The sequence below is a fragment of the Alexandromys fortis genome, unplaced genomic scaffold (assembly GCF_014885135.2).
Source record: "Alexandromys fortis isolate MF-2015 unplaced genomic scaffold, M_Fortis_MF-2015_v1.1 scaffold_421, whole genome shotgun sequence".
Lineage (NCBI taxonomy): Eukaryota > Metazoa > Chordata > Mammalia > Rodentia > Cricetidae > Alexandromys > Alexandromys fortis.
In genome coordinates, this window is record NW_026068290.1 from 91,695 (window position 1) to 106,633 (window position 14,939).

The 14,939-nt window shown below is 41.6% G+C and overlaps 1 long non-coding RNA gene across 2 annotated transcripts in view; it reads left to right on the forward strand.

Annotated features, from left to right (window-relative positions):
• Nucleotides 1–768: 768 nt before the first annotated feature.
• The window catches only part of LOC126494861 (uncharacterized), a 65,479-nt gene continuing 51,308 nt past the window's right edge, over nucleotides 769–14,939 (forward strand). Inside the window, exon 1 of one of the 2 annotated variants that reach the window (XR_007590087.1) lies at nucleotides 769–838. This is a non-coding gene — a long non-coding RNA (uncharacterized lncRNA). Of the gene's footprint in view, nucleotides 839–2,725; nucleotides 3,371–14,939 lie in introns of those variants that run through there. The other variant, XR_007590086.1, reaches the window with a different exon arrangement.

The following is a 14,939-nucleotide window of genomic DNA, read 5'->3' on the forward strand; positions in this document are numbered from 1 at the left end:
GAAGGATCCTGGATCAACATTATGCTGTCATTTTTGCTTGATACTTTTCTTACCCCAGAAATTGGTTAGTTAATTACTTCCTCTATTTTTCCTGGAATGACAAAAGGGACCTGTATAATTAAACACTATAAAGTTGAAAGTTTGCAAATTACTCATTCATGAGCTAAATCCACTAAATTCCTAATTCCTAAATCATTAGGAAGTAAAACTGCCTTGCAGATATAATGTGAAGACAGGTATAATATCAAAGTCTATAATGGGTAGTTTCTTTATTAATATGATTAGCTTCTCTTCAGCTTGCCAAGGGAAGCATGGAACCCTTAAACAAGAATTATGTTCCTTAATCCGGTAATACATCATAGACTCATGCATCAATCCACTCTACAGGGTCTCGTGAAATGGCTGTTCAGTGAGAGTAAATTGCCAGCTTAAAGCAGTGGCTGTCTTCACAGGCTCCAGAGACAAAGAAAGTGAAATTTTTGCTCATTTGCAAGAGTATGAAGTTCTGCCACAAGAGTCTTCACACAAAGCAGTCCTCAGGACCCCACGCACCATCATAGAATAGAGGGATTTATAACATAGTGAAAGGTAATGATTCGAATGTGAGATATGTAATGAGACAGTTACCTATGAAAGCAATAGCTTAATTCTTATGAAGAATATACTGATTAATGATGGAGGAAGGTCATTGGTTAATTATAATAAACCAACTGCTTGGCCTCATAGCTTAGAACATAGATGGGAGGAGTAAACAGAATAGAATTCTGGGTGGAAGAGGAAGTGAGGTCAGACTCTGCTCTGCTCCCGGACTGGATGGATGGAGGCTAGAATCTTCCCGGTAAGTGCACCTTGGGGTGCTTACACACATCATTAGAAATGGGCTAGTCCAGGTGCGAGAATTAGCCTGTAAGGGCTAGAGTTCATGGGCCAAGCAGTTCTTAAATGAATACAGTTTGTGTGTTGTTATTTCGGGCATGAGCTAGCCAAGCGGCCGGGGTGTTGGGGACGCAGCCCCGCCGCCGCTCCTATTTCAACAGATGGCGCCCAAACGTGAGGCTAACTGAATCCACAAAAAGCCTGAGAAAGCTTGGGAAAGAATGGAGTGAAGCATGTTTTCTTGGTAGCAGAAATTTCTTGGGTCTACTCTGCTTGCTAGAGGCAAGCAAGCACTCTCATCTAAGAGAGGCTTCCTGACTCAGCTTCAGCTGCAAAACCCTGCAGCTCATTAAGAGGTCCTGCCACGAAACACTTAAACGGTGTTGGTGAAAAGCTGAACGCATGCTTTTCGGTTTTCAGCCGTAGCAGGAAAAAAGCTGTGCTGTTTAAAAATGCCGGCTTTCTGGGCCGTCCTGCCAGGGCAAACTCTGACTGAGGCAGGAGGGCCAACTACCGAGAGAGGACTTGACTGTTGTCTGTTGTAGCTCGCTGGCTGGCAGGGACCTTGAAACGCCATAGAATTGTGGCTATAAACATGGCTACAGCCTGTATCTCCGCCATGAGGCTGGAAAGCTAAGGAATGGACTGGATCTAGCTGGCAAAGCCACGGCTTTAATCCTACTCATATTGCTCAGTAATTTAAAGGCTCGTGTGGTCAGAAAAAGAGAGAGATACAGTAAAGAGATTCAAAGATAAAGAAAATGTTTAAATGATTTACAGTGTGTTAAAAATATATGCAAGCTAAAAGTTAAAAGTTTTAAAAAAAAAGTAAGAAAAAGAGAAGTTGTGTGTGGTAGTACACGCCTTTAATCCCAACACTTGGGAGGCAGAGGGAGATTGACCTCTGTGACTTCAAGGTGTGGTAGCACACGCCTTTAATCCCAGTGCCTAGAAGGCAGAGACAAACAGATCTCTGTGAGTTCAAGGTGTGGTAGCAAACACCTTTAATCCCAATGCCTGGGAGGCAGAGACAGGCGGATCTCTGAGAGTTCAAGGAGAGCCTGGTCTACAGAGTTATTCCAGGTCAAAGAGATACAGAGAATATAAAATAAAAGTAAAAATAAACGAAATAGAGGTTAAAATAAAGCGTACAAAGATGGAAAATACACAGAGAATCTTGATACTGTATACTATTATGCTCTCTTTGAATTGTTTGAATGCTGAGGAAGGAGCAACAGATGCTAAAAGATATTTGTTTATAAATGCTGCTGAACTAATCCATCGTAGAGATTTTGATGCCTTGACTTTGAAATTTGGATCTAAGGACATGATACTTTGGAAAGGAGTTTCTTATTTTGTTTTCACAGAGGATGAGACCCTGTTCATTTCTTCTATTCCGATATGGTATGATGGACCACGCCCTCCTGAACGGTTGCTGTGAATACCTTCAGAAAATTGCTTCGCTCAACTGCCAACTGAGATGAAACTAGCACACAGGTTATACCATGAAAGACCTAATTAACGACGCCCCCATTCAGCAGGAAGCAGTTTGGAGAGAAAAAACTGCGCCCATGTTCCCAAATATTGTTTATAAATGTTCTTTTACATTTAAAGGGGGAGATGATATAGGTATGAATAATTTACATTGATATGGATTTTGCTTTAGTGATTTAAATTTAAGGTTAATTTTGTAATGTATATAGGTTGTTAATGAATAATCATTAATAATAGTTAAGTTTGTAGTCATGTTAGTTAAGATTTTCTAGATGTGCATAGATATATTTTAGATAGGCATTCTTCATATTTTTCAAAGATTATAGAATATGGCATTTTAAATGTTTTAATAACTTAGGACTTTTCATGACAATGAGACACTCTGCTCCTGGCAGCACCAATCTACTTCAAGAGGAAGATGGGCATCGAAGAGGATCCTTATGGAGTTTGATAGCCATTTGGGCAAGAAACTGCTCTTGCCTGGACTATTGCATAAACTGGACACAGAGAACCCGCAGAGAGAGGACTGCTGAACTTGCCTAAAGGTGAGATGATCTTTCGGGGTTCCTGATTCATGAAAGAGTCTGCAAGACATTCTTCAGGACAAGCAGATAGTGACTGCCTTTGAAATTTCCTGCTTTGTGGAAATGTCTGCTGGAAACTATGGGCCTGTAGGCCGAAGATGGATGCCCCAACGGTACAGAGGAACTTTGGGTGACTGTCCAGGCAGCGAGATGTCTCTGTCATTTCTAGAGCTTTGGATGTTAAGTTAAAGCCTTCTTTTTTTTTTGTTTAAACAGAAAAAGGGGAAGTGATGTGGGAGTGTCATATATCAATCTGTTGATTTCATTGGTTAAGTTATAATAAACCAGCTGCTTGGCCTCATGGCTTGGAACATAGATGGGAGGAGTAAACAGAATAGAATTCTGGGCGGAAGAGGAAGTGAGGTCAGACTCTGCTCTGCTCCCGGACAGGATGGATGGAGGCTAGAATCTTCCCGGTAAGCGCACCTTGGGGTGCTTACACACATCATTAGAAATGGGCTAGTCCAGGTGCAAGAATTAGCCTGTAAGGGCTAGAGTTCATGGGCCAAGCAGTTCTTAAATGAATACAGTTTGTGTGTTGTTATTTCGGGCATGAGCTAGCCAAGCATCTGGGGTGTTGGGGACGCAGCCCCGCCGCCCTTATTTCAACAGATTAATACACACAATCCAGTACTCATCTATGCTGAATGCTCTATAAAATGATGGCTATTTTACATTGTGTGTGTGTGTGTGTGTGTGTGTGTGTGTGTGTGTGTGTGTGTAAGGCAAGGCAGTGTGTCTGACTTAGTGGCCCCATGCAGGTAGATATTCCAAACAGCAGTGACTTGCAAAAACTGCTTCTCGTGTGACTCCAAGGCCTATAGCCCCTTCAGAGCAAAGATTTCTCTACTAGTTGTGAAATAAATGTGTCTCAAAGAAACTGTTAGCAGAGTGGCTGATTAGTAACAAAAATTGATCTATCTCCACTCAGAGCAGCAATTGGAAGTTAGAAGACGCCACCCCAAACATGAATTCTCCATCCTCTAGTTTCATAAGAAGCATTCAGAGATTGGGTTTGAATTTTTTTCCATTAAAAATCCCAAAACTATAAAGAAGACATTAACAACAACGGCAAAACAAATTTGAAAGTCCTTCAATTATTCAGTAAATTAATTGGAGGAAATGGCCTGGAACTATTTCCAAAGTCCCATAGTGATGGGAGGTGCTGGACATTAATGCCTCTTTTCTAGTGTATCAGGCATGCCAGGAGAATAAAAGAATTTCCCCTTTTCTAAAACTGGAAACGTTTATTCAAAACCACACACCATATACCTCCTGTCTTCAAACAGCAGGGTCCCTGCTATGCCTATTGGTAAGAACTTCCAAGAGAAGCTTGCCATGTGCTCATGTTTGAACTTCCACATCTGATGAAATCCATCAGACCTTCTGGGGACAGAGACTGAGTGTAGCCCATTTTGTATTTGCTGTTAAACCCATGCACGCATTAGAATCGCCTGGAGGGTTGACTGAAACACGCAAGTGTGTTCTAACACAGAGCTTTTGGGCAGGGTAGGTGCTCTAAAAATATTTGCTGAGTAAATATTGCCACATCTGCATTTGACAAGAACAAACTTCTAGAACAAGGTTAATTTACTGATGGCCACTGATGCGGTTGGTGGTCCAGGAGCTCCTGAAACCACCACTCCGCTGGCTGGTTCTCCCAGAGGACTCTCCTCAGCTTCATCAGCTCCCTGAACAGAATGTTTGACTAAGAAATGGTCACCTATGTGGAATTAGATCACCATTTTCCTCCTGGTGTCACCTACATTAAATACATGAAAAGGAGATAGTACTTATTTTGTTTTGTTTTACTATCAATCCCCTCTCGAAAAATTTGGTAATGACAATTGCTCACAGAGAACATTTTATTTTGTGTTTTGGTTTGGTCTGGTCTGTGTTTTCTGACATAGGATCTCATGTAACCTAGGCTAGCCTCAGACTCATTATGTGGTTGAGGCTAGCCTTGGCTTTGAACTCCTGATTCCTCTGAATGTACTTCCAAAGTGCTGGGTTGATAGACATATATCACCCTCAATTTTATTTTTTGCCAAAAATAAGTAGTTCAAGGGTGGTGGTGCACAGTTACGACTCAAGGTCATTCTCAGCTACCCAGTGAGTTTGAGACCTCACTTTTTTGTCTTGGAACCTCTATGGCTTACCCAGAACAGGGTACACAATGCTTTGTTGAAATTTGAATGTTACTCAATTCTGACAAATCACACAGTCAATATTAATAAGACTCAATATCATGGTGCATGGTAGTGATCAGTCAGAAATGTTTTCTGGACTGGTCACCAATGAAATATGTGTTGTTATTATATTTTTTTCCTTTCACTCTAAACCCTGTTTCAAGATTCAAAGATTCAACATCTATGAGACAAAAATCTTTTCTCTGAATGTGTTATATCTCAAAAAATGTAGAATAATTTTCATTTTAAATTATATTTTATTTTCATAATATAAACTCTATAACATAAAACTCATATGTTTTCTTATATTTACATATTTATTATATAATATAAAGTTTATATAATCCAATACCTTTTCTATACTATTATTTTGTGTATATATATATGTACATGAAATAAGATAAAGTAAGCAGTATAATTATAGGTAATACAGAACTAAGATGTTCACAAAAACATTAGGGGATTTTCTTTCCTTTTCTATATCAGATATGTCTCAAATTCATATAAAATTTGGTTTAGAGACATCATCTAGATTTTATGTTCTATCTAGGATCCTCTGAAGGTTCTGCTGAAGGACGTTAAATCAAAGGTGCTTATTCACAATAGTACCAAAGGAAATAGCAAAGAGCAGTAGCCACCCTTCTCTCTCCTTCCTTCCTGCATTTGTTTCTCCTTCCCCTCCCTTGTATCTTATTCTAGTCTTTTTCTCTCTCTTGGTGCCCCCCAAAAACCCCACACAATGACCTTTCAGAACTTCCAACTGCATGACAGTTACTTTGTTTCTTCTTTGATCACCCTGTGGATGAGCATATACGGTGTCCCCCAGTTTTCTGTATGATAAAGACAACAATAAGTGTCCCCCAAGTGGAGCTTTGGGCCCCTGTTTCTCAGGGCTTTTGTGTATTTATTATAGTTTCCCTCCTTTAAGCAGAAGCTTTCAAAAGTCTTGTGTATAATTCATGTTTTTCACATATCAGACTTAGGAACTTTGGGGAAGTTAAGTGCTCTCTCCCTTCCTCCTTCCCTCCCTCCCTCCCTTGTCCCCCTCTCTACCCCCCCTTTCTCTTTATATGTGAAATGGAATGTCAGTCACCACCTTGCCTCTCTCACACAGTTGATACAGAGACCTCACCCAAGAAGGTGCTCTGAAAGCTACCCCATGATGAACCAAGCCAAGAGGATCACTGCTAGTGTTTAGTATTCTTGTCTATTGCCCTGCTTAAACCGTTTGTTCCTCATGCAGGAATTTTCTCCTGGGCACCCTGTGATTCACACCGAATGGAGCATTGTGACTATAACTCACCAGTGTGTCTCACAATTGATCTTGTGGACAAATTGCCTGATGTGCTAGTTTAAAAGGCAGATGCCTAGGACCTCCATCTCCCCTACGCAATGCATCTTCTTTACCCAAGAAAGACTTGATTGTGTGATTTCTCAAACTTCCCCAATGGTTTGGTGCAGATGAAGTGGAGAATGACTGGACTGGGCTGCCATTACATGGTCCATCCTCAGTCCAAGCTCTTTAGTGAGAAAAGGTACCATTTCCTGGTTGACTAAAAAACAAGCCAGTGTGACACCAGGCAGTGTGCCCCGCACACTTTCCTGATTGGAAACACATCACAGGCTCCTTAGGGAGTCGTCTCTGGATATCAGGCTTCCCGAACAGAACAGATGATTCATTTCTTACAGATCAGTTCCCAAGAGCCTTCTACTTTCTCACTAAATTACGGTTGTGTGGGTTTTGGCTGAAAAATACTACCTGCCATAGCTGCTAGCAGTCAAATTGCACATGAGCTGTGCAGATTGTCCCTATGGAGGAGAGAAACTAGGCCAGCGCTTCCTGGGTGATGGAGGCCTTGAATAATGCAAAGAGACTACACCTACTTCTCATGTGGGTCTTATTGAGGCAATATTTTCAATTGTGTTAGAATATAAGTACGGCAGGGAAAAAGGGAGCATATCAAAAATTCTAATCATGGCATATGCAACAATTTCTATTTTTTCCAACAGAGAGGGATAGGATTACATCAAGGAACAGTGAATAGCATGTCCTCTCCCAAGATCAGACAGTAAGACTTGTTCACACAGAGAGTTCCTGTTTGGTGTCAAAGCTCTTTTCGTTATTGTATATGTATGTCATATAAGCCTTACCACTTCATCAATGCAAAGTCTGCCATGAAATAAAGTGTGGGAAAAAGACAAGCGAACAAGAACAGGCATTCTGGAATCTTCGACCTAATAGATAAAGTCAGAGACCCTGGTTTGTCCTCACGGTTATTAACTTCAGCTCTAGAATGTCACTTGCCAGAAAACTTGGTTGGATCGGGTTATGATGTGCTGAACCACCCCGTGAAACTGCCCAGGGAAGTGCAAGGTGATTCTCTTGGGAAAGCAAAACAAACAGATTAGGAACATCTAGTGCTATTTGACTTTTCCACCTTTGACGCTGAGAACAGAGTATCAGAACTGAGAGGCATAGACGTCAGACAGTTAACATTTAAAGAGTATCCATTTGTGTAATGTGTATCATAGGTGGTGGACTCCCCATCTCATGGGACTTAAAATTCTTCATGAGGAGTACAAGTTCCCAGCCATTGTTATTTATAAACATGTGTGTTGATTCCAATACTTACAGTTTAATAATAAGAATCAAGAGATGAAAACTCAAAGAGTTGAAGCTTGAGGTGCTAATCAGAGGATCCTCATATTGGAGGTTCCTAGCCCCAAGTGAAGAGTTAGTATGTAGAGAGTGGAGCCATTAGAATGCATCCTAGATCACCCATATGATACAGGACAGGAAAAAAGGGGGTGGAAAAAATTAAGACCCTGGTTTTTATCTTTGTTGAGGTTACAATAGGCTTTATCCAGGTCTGACCCTGGGGTTCAGAAAGGTCTGATCTCTCTGTACCACAAGCCTCATGGGACTTTTTATTGTTCTCTCTTCTTGATCATATCCAGGCTAGCCAAAGCTTTTTCAGCCCCAGGGACTAGTAGGGTCACTAGTAGGGTATGGAGTTCTTGGTCCCCAGAATCCAAGTTCTACTTCATTTCAAACTCCACCCCTCCCAAGACATCTGAATTCGTCCAAGACACTGCTTTGCACTGATGCTATCTGGGAAGTTAGTGAATGGTCTTTCCAGAAGTCTAATTAGGCATGTACTTCATTTCAGTGCTGGTCAAGGCTTGGTCCTAACTCGTCATAATAATGTTGGTAACAATAGCAAAGAAGGGAAGTGTCACAGGCTCTGTCAATCCAGGAAGGGGCCAAGAGAACCATGACAAACACAGTGGAGCACGAGCAGCTATGCTTTTTCTTTAATCTCTTGATGATTGATTCCGTTCTGGTCTTGGGCATCCAGGTGTACTTCCACACATGAAGACAACCAGCCCACCAGCACACGAGCTATGTCTCCTTTAGAAGTGAGATGAGCATTCAGCCGCTTCTTCTGATGTCCTCCAGTCCTCACAACATCTTAGCTGAGCATCAGTGAGTCTGGAAGTTCCAGCTTTGTTTTGAACTTTTAATTATAAAATTAGCCAACCAAATTTCTTGGAACCCTCAATTATCTAGCTTAGGGCACAAAAATCTTGTTTTACAGACTGGATTGTCAGTTATTGAAGATTTATTAGACTCTCTTAGGAATGCTAACTCAAGAATGCAGCTCTTCTCCGCACAAGTCCTCTCTTGAGAGCAGTGCCAGGCAAAGCCATCTCCGAAGCTCAGCAGGGGAAGACACATGGGACCCGATCAGTGCACACACACTCTGGCAGAGGCCTAAAGCTCCTCTTACAACTTCAGGGGCCATCTTCATGCACAGAAGAGAATCATGGGATTCTAACTCTTAGTGTTTGGGGGATCTTGTTTCTCTGTTTTTAAACAGAAGAATCAGGAAAAGGGAAAAGAAAAAGAAATGTCAAGGAAAGACCAAGGGTGGGTCAAAGTTAATTTATTATCAAGGAAGTAGGGACAGGTGCTCCACTCCCTTTCTCTCTCTCTCTCTAGTTTTAGGATTGTTGAGCCATTACTTTTTCATAAAGAGTATTTAGGTCAGAGTTCTATGCATAATCAAGCAGGAAAAGGAATTTATTAGAAGGATCACAGGAAGAAATAATAGGTGGACTGGAAAATCAAGTTCTGGAGCCCAAATGTCACTCCTGGAGTTTGAGTAGGAGGTTCTCTCTGTAATCACTGCCCACAGAGGACCAGATGCTGCTGTTTACTTTGTTGCCAGGAAGTAGACCTGATCAGATCAAAAGCCAAACACTGGACTGCCACCAATAGCAGACAAAGCAGAATCAGGCCGAGCCTTCTGACCCAAGTACTTATTTCCGGATCAGAATGTTTATGTTTGGATGGGTCAAAGAAACAAATGCTGCATCCGCCTAGAGCACCCACAGGTTCTGTATTTTCATATGCAGCCTGCTGCAGAGGAAAAATAATTGGGAAAAATCTGCATCTGTACTGAACATGCATCTACAGACCTTTGCTGTTGTCACTGTTGCCCAAACAACACAGTGTACCAACAACTGACATCACACTGTGTTAGGGACTTCAAGTAATCAAGAGGTGATCTACAGCATACATGATAATGTGTCTAACTCATATGCAAATACCATGCCATCTGATAGGAAAGACTTGAGCATCAGTAGTTTTCATATATGTGGGGGTCTAGGAACCCGCCTCTTCTGTAGTAAGGGACTGATGTATGCCACTGTTGCCAGGGGCAGCATGAGAATCCAGTTTTCTGGATTCTCTTTCTGAATCGTGTTTTCCCTAAGCACAGCAAGAGTATTGAGAAGCGGTTGTGTGAGGCAACTTAGTGCCAAGTTACTTTGCTGGTATAAAAGAGCAGATGAGATGGTAAACTGTCAAGGAGAGGAGGCCAGGATGTAAGCAAGGGAATCCAACAATAAATAAGAACAATTAAATATATAATATACTGCCCTTTGTGAAGGAAAAAAAGGAAACTGCAAAACAAAACAAAAACAAAAAAAAAAAACATTAGCCCGGTAAAGAAGAAGGGAAGTGGTAGATGTGTGTCTCTTTGTTAGGGTGCCGTGACACAGAAGAGTAAGAAGTAAGAAAGTCTTTCAATTTGGATTCTGTTGATATATCATTGCCTACTAAACTAGTACAATTTAATTAAAATTCCAGTTTCTAAATTAAAGCCAAGCAAAGCAAATGAGCCAGGTTATAATAATAAATTGTTAGGGGAAATCTGGGGGAACTTTAAATAACTTTAAAATCAAGTATCTTTAGTATGATTTGTCAACAACATGAATTCTAAGGGAAAAAATTTCTATCATATGCCTGCCTGTGTGCATGTATGAGTGCATGTGTGTGTGTGTGCTTGCACACGCACCTTGTGCATGCATACTCCTGTATGAATTCATGTTGACAGAGGTTTCTGTCCCCCCTGGTCCCACAGCCATTCAGTCCCATAGAAACACACAGAGGTCCACACTAAGTATAAACTGATTGGCCTATTAGCTCAGCCTTCTTCTAACTCTTATAACTTATATTAGCCCATAATTCTTGTCTGTGTTAGCCATGTGACTCGGTACCTTTCATCAGAGAGGCATTCTCATCTTGCTTCCTCTGTGTCTGGGTGATGACTAACGACTGACTCTTCCTCTTTCCAGAATTCTCCTGCTCTTATAGTCCCGCCTCTACTTTCTGCCTGGTTGCCCCATCTATACTTCCTGCCTGACTACTGACTAATCATCATTTTATTAAATTAAACTATATTAAAACAATACAACTGACAAATCTTTAAAGGGTATAAGATCATTGTCCCACAACATTTTCACATTTTTTTTCAAAACAAGAATTTGGAATCTAATCTCTTTTGATTAGCTTTCTTCCTGATCATTATCCATAATAAGTTGTAACCAACACTCTAAACAAAGCAAAATATTCATAGTCAATTTTTTGGGAATGTGTATGTAGTTTTCTAGGCTACTTCCTGCTGATTAGGGGCACTGATAATCTTATGGGGACCTAAAGAAAATTTAGAATTATCATGAAGTCCTGACTAGAGTATCCTGTGAGGCTTGATCTTCTCAGTCAGCAGTCTTAAATCTGTTCTGGATATAGAACTCAGACATCTGGGCCATCTGCTCCTATCAGAAATTCTCAGAGGGTCTTCCTTGATCAAGCCTGATTTTTCTTAGCCCAGAATGAATCCACAGCATCTCCTTACCTATGAAAACAAAATCAAAACGTCTTCTTCAAAGTAACATATCTTTTGACATAAATTTTGAAGTCAAAGCATTTTCAAAATACATATGTTGGATTAATCCAGCAGCATTTATAAACAAATATCTTTTAGCAGCTGTTGCTCCTTCCTCAGTATTCAAATAAGCTGAACAATACTGTAATGAAATAGTTGGACTCAAAATCTGAGTGGTGATATTTTCTTCACTGTGTAAGGTGGTGCCAGCCAGGTCAAAGAGTTTCAACGAACAGAAGCACCGTATAGTCTCAAAACAGATCACCCTTTGAACAAGCCAAGTATACAGGATCAGGAAGACACTGAGAGAATTTTTTAATAATGGACTGATTATTATCAGTATTAAAATTAGAAGAAAATATTGCTTCACCTATGCATAGGAAAAACACTTCCATTTTAAAAAGAAGTAACCAAAATATTAATAGTGAAATGCATTAATGGCTAGAAGTTCCTTTAAAACTATGAAAGTTTTAGAAACCTAGTAGGCAGTTAGAAGAAAATATTTTCTCAGTGAGTTATTTTTATAACAGAACATTGTTGTCTTTGCACGGTATTGGAAGCTTTCTTGCTGAAGAGAAATTGAAACAGGAACTGGTCAGGTAGGGCAGGGATCCCAGAGCAAGAGTTCGGACTGAGAACATCCTTGATGAAAGCCAGGAATGCCCCACATTGCTTTGATTCCAGTTTCTCTGTCACGTCCTATATGAGCACTTCTGCCTGGAGGCTGTGTGAGACAGACGTGACTGAAATTGAGCAAGGCACCCGGACACCTCATGGTTGGGCCAACTGGACGGACCAGCTCATATCCTTTCCCGGGCCTCTGCCCAGTTTCTCCTGTAAGTTTTTTAGGAAGCCCCCAGACCAGCTGCTGGGTGGTATCAGATTTCCCAGGCCCCTATGCTGGGGGTTGGGGGGCTACTCACTGTCTGCTCTCTCTCCCCCCATACTGGGGGCCAGGGAGCTACTCACTGTTTGCTCTCTCTCCCTCTGTGCTGGGGACTGGTGGGGGGGGGGGGTTACTCACTGTCTGCTCTCTCTCCCTCTGTGCTGGGGGCTGGGGGGGGCTACTCACTGCTCTCTCTCCCTTTTTGTTGTGAGCTAGGGGGGCTACTCACTGTCTGCTCTCTCTCTCCCCCTATACTGGGGGCTGGGGAGGGCTACTCACTGACTGCTCTCTCTCCCTCTGTGCTGGGGACTGGGGGAGGGGGAGGCTACTCACTGTCTGCTCTCTCTCGGGAGCTCTGTGCTCCACAAGTTTGATTTTTTTCAAATTCAAGAGTTAAGAATCCACAAACTTGGAGTGGCTTTTGACACTTTCGAGATTTCTGGGATGCTAGTACCTCAAGAGAAGCACACCAAGAGCCAAGAAAGTCTCTGTCATTCTCAAAGACAGCCCAGAATTCCCACGTCCGTATCTTTGGGGACTTTTGATGGCTCGCCCTAACGCTAACTCTGAGTTGGTTGTGTTAGTCCTCATAGCAGCGAGGAAACCCTGTGCCATTAATGGCAAAGTGATATGTTTGTTTAACTAAGAGCTGTTAGGGTTTTATTATACCATCCCAGTGGATCACTCCAAGAACTCAGAGATTAATAAAGGAAAATCTCTTTAACAATAGTGCACCACTGACTCAGGCTAATGCACAGAAAGGAACCCACTTAGGATAGAAATCCCTGTATTTCATAATCAATGTATGTGGGTTAGCAGCCCCAAGTCATACTGTGAGCAATCAAACATGTTTTAGAGAGACAGTAATTCCATAGCTTGGGTGTTTGGACAAATGGGGAGATTTACGATGTAAAAATACTGCCATAGTTATCTCTGAGACAGACCAGGGATGTTTTTTTTTCCCCCAGGGTACCTATTAGGCAGGTTCACCCTGCCCATCTGGAAGAACTATGCTCTACCGATAAGAGGCTGCGGGTTTAATCAGTGGCCATCAGGCAGCGTTGACTTCTCTAAACCGACAGAGACAATGCTCCTTTAGCTAAATTTTATTTTTGTGTAACTTCATATTTTCAAGTATGTTTATTGGTGAATGCTTCATAACATTGCTTCATGACTGTCTCCCCCTTCAGTGTGACACCCTGGAGACCTGGAACAGAAGAGATGCCTCTCAAAGTTTTACAGGCTAGAATTCAAGAGCAAATGTTGGCAGAGTGGTTTTTTTCGGCAGGTGGTAGAGATGGTTCGATGCCTCTCTCCAGCTTCTGGGGTGTGCTGGTGACTTTGGGGTGCCTTAGTTTATAGAAGCATTGATCACACCAATCCTGCCTTCATCTTCACAGATGCCTCTATATTAGTCTGGGTTCTCTAGAGAAATAACTGAGGGAGGAGGGAGGGCAGGGGAAGGGGAAAAGAAGAAGGGAAAGAGAGAGAGATTTATTAGAGTGGCTTACAGGCTATGGTTCAGCTAGTCTAACAATTGCTGTCTCTCAACGGAAAGTTCAAGAATCCAGGAGTTATTTAGTCCACGTGACTGAATGTCTCAGCTGGTTTTCAACATATGCCAAAATTCCAAAGAAGTAGGCTCTAACACCAGTGAAGAAATGAACTTGCCAGTGAAAGGAAAAGCAAGCAGGCAAATAGCAAAAAGTTTTCTTCTTCCATGTCCCTTGTATAGGCTGCGGGCAGAAGGTGTGGCCCTGATTTGAGGTGGATCTTCTACTTGCAAATGATCCAATCAAGAAAAATCCTTCACAAATCTGCCCAGTCACTTGGGCTTTGGCTAATTCCAGATGTAGTCAAGTCAAGTCAAGCCGAGAATGATCACATATCCCAGTGGGGCAGGTATAACAGGAACCTGGACCTTAGAGGGCTTCCGGGCCTTAGCACAACTGACTCTACAATGGAAGTACCATTCAGGCTGCAAAACTCAGCATGTAGACAGCACCACCTGCCAAAACTTAAAACAAAAATCTAATCCATCAAAGTCCATAGTTCCGGGAAAGTCTCTGAATGTACTAACTTTGTTTTTGGCTTCTGTAGTTCCACTTCTGGCTAACTGTTTTTGTTAACTGAAGTATGTCAGCCCAGGACATGGTTTTTATGCTTGAAAGTTCAGCCTGTGAAAGACTCTGGGTTACACTGGGCTCCCAAACACCCAATGTAGTTGCTGGCCAACTAATAAATACTTACTCTTGGCTCAAATCCGTGCCCAAGCAGTCTTCTCTGGTGAATACCTCACAACATGGGGTCTCTTATAAATGCAAACTGACCTTGAAGGATGACTTTGAACGATTGATCTTTCTCCCTCACCCCAGGTGCTGGGATTACAGGTTTGCTTGGCCACACCCAGGTCAGAGTTCCCCTATTTATAAACTGTGTTGGATTGAAGCCCATGTAAATGACCTCATTTTAACTTAACTATTTCCATAAAGACCCTGTCTCCAAATTAGGCTGTAATGGCTATTGGCTGCAATTGTATGAAGTTAAGGCAGGATGACAAAGAGTTTGAAGTAGCTTGTGTTAGATAGTATGACCTTGTCTCAAAACAAAACAAAACAAAACAAAAACAAAAACAACAACAACAACAAAAAAAAAACAAAAACAAATGGAGGATCAC